This window comes from Triticum dicoccoides, unplaced genomic scaffold (assembly GCF_002162155.2).
Source record: "Triticum dicoccoides isolate Atlit2015 ecotype Zavitan unplaced genomic scaffold, WEW_v2.0 scaffold33152, whole genome shotgun sequence".
NCBI lineage: Eukaryota > Viridiplantae > Streptophyta > Magnoliopsida > Poales > Poaceae > Triticum > Triticum dicoccoides.
In genome coordinates, this window is record NW_021263934.1 from 1 (window position 1) to 2,431 (window position 2,431).

The window sequence follows — 2,431 nt, forward strand, 5'->3', positions numbered from 1 at the left end:
ATCTCCAAAATGTTCCTCCCCGTACGTGATTGGGACAGTCTGTTACAGATTAAAACCAAAGAGGTAGTAGGTTAGAAGTAAAATAATATTGCATGTAACTGTAAACTAAGGTATGGCCAGTTATGAATACTATTACAGCATAGAAAATAGTGTCGTGTGTTTGTCCATAAAGAGAAGCAAGTCAACAGACTTGAATGTGCATGGTCGAAGCAACAAATAAATATGGAGGGAGCTACTCACCAGGGAGAATGCTGGATGAACATTGGCCTTGCCAATCAGAGCAACAAAGATGGTTATGCCACTTCTGCGTGAACGGATAGTCTGGACCATGTCTTTCACCTGCTGCTCCTGAGCAGAGGTTAGCTTGGTCTTATCCGTGGTAATATAACCATCCTTCTCCTGCTGCTTCTGAGATGAGGTTGGATTTCTTCTAACAACACGCCTGAAACCAAGTGCATTCCGGACATGATCATGTGACGAGAAAGAGCCATCTCCTTGTCCTGTGTGTGTAAACAGAAACTGATAAATACAGGTATAAAAGATAGATGTTTGTTAAAAGGGGGAGAATATGTTATGTGCTATTTTTATACCAGCTGATGACTTGGAGCAGGAGGAATGATTCAGGGGAGGCTGCATTAGGATGGCCTGCTGCTGCTGATGAAACTGAGCAGGCGGTGGCATTAGCATGAGCGGATGAGAACAGTCCACGGGACCATCAGAAGGATGTCGGCTCACGGTTTCAGCACCAGTTGTGTGCCTTTCGAGTGCACGAGGCGGGAGCAGATTGACAACAGATGAAGCCTTCTCACGCCCAAGTTCATCCAAGATTATGACACTGAACCGGGAGTTCCCATTGTATCTGAATAATATTATTCTGTCACGTATCTCTAGACTAAACTTCTGTACACAAGCTCCCCCATCCCGCTGCAAGCACAAGCTGCTCTTCTTGGTTCTTGATGACTTGAATTTTGTATTGACATTTATTCTTTGTTTCAAGTTCAATCTCTCCTGGGATCTCTCCCTTGAAACGCTGAACAAATTCCTTTTGGATGATCTGCGGAAGCACGTTTCAAGAGATTATATTGTTTGAAGGAACAGTCTGTAAACAACTTAAAAAATGAAACAGCAACCAAACCACTCGGAATGTTTGGGTGAACTAACATACTTGAATGTGCTATTATGCAGGCTTAAATCTAGGCATCAAATTAACTGGAAGAGGTTCCATGATGATGCAATAACTACACATGGTACACATAATTTAAAAGTAGAAGAACGAAGAAAAACACAGCTGGGCTCATGAGAAACAACAAAATCGTATGACCTAAGGGAGTGGTACTGTTTTGAATATGAATATTAGCATCTTATCTTGGAAATCACCCATCATGCGCATCAAAAAATATTTCTTTTCATCATCCAAGTTCATATAGTCATGTTCATCCCAGATTTCACATGTTTCACAAAGTGCGTTCACTTTTCTAGCAGACCTGCAGTGCAAAATCCATTTGAAGTGAGATTTGGTCTTGCCCTATGAAATGGTATCGTACATAATAATTGAAGACTAGCTAAAAACTTCACCCGATTTCGTTGTGTCTTCCTTGGACTTGTGGTGGAAAAGGATCGACAAGAACAGATGATGCTTTCTCACGGCCAAGCTTATCAAAAATTATAATACTAAACAGAGAGTCTCCATTGTATCTGAATAGTAAGGAATCACCCAACTGTAGATGGAAGTTCTCGACGAATTGGGGCCAACCCGCTGTAAGAACATGCTTTTCCTGGTACTTGGCAACCTTAATTGTGTAACTGTCCCTGTTTCGAGTTTCTAGGTTGATCACACCCGGGATCTCGCCTTTCAGGCATCACACATACTCTTTTGGGATTATCTGCACACAAAAAATTAAAATTATATCTGCTGACACGATATAGTTCCTGAACAAGGTCCAAACACGCTTCAAGGAAACATGTTGAATGCTTAGGAAAGTAGCTAGTGCCTAAACGCATAAGAAACAAAACATGCATTCCGTAGTGGGACTAAATCTAAGAATAGATATTAGTTACCATCTGTTGTTGAAAATCACCCAACATAAGCATCAGGAAATGTTTATTTTCATCCTCCGAATTTCTGTAGTTGTATTCATCGCGCCGTGTGCATCTTCCACAAGACGGAGACATGGTCTTAGCCTGGCCACCTGCAGCACAAAAAAGTGGAATGTGAAGACATGAAGAGAGTTCATATACGCCATGATGGATCAAGAGAGGAAGAGAGCAGAGCAGCGCACCAACCAATCGACGGAGGATTACTTGCCAGGATCACACTAAAATCTGAGGGTGGAGAAGTCCAAGATCGAAATATAGCGGAGATCACGCTGAAAAATGTAGACTTGGTCTCTCTCTCTCTCTCTCTCTCTCTCTCTCTCTCTCTCTCTCTCTC

At 42.0% G+C, this 2,431-nt stretch overlaps 1 pseudogene; it reads right to left on the minus strand.

Annotated features, from left to right (window-relative positions):
• Positions 1–6: 6 nt before the first annotated feature.
• Positions 7–2,243, minus strand: LOC119345905 (annotated as a pseudogene).
• Between the last annotated feature and the right edge of the window lie 188 nt (positions 2,244–2,431).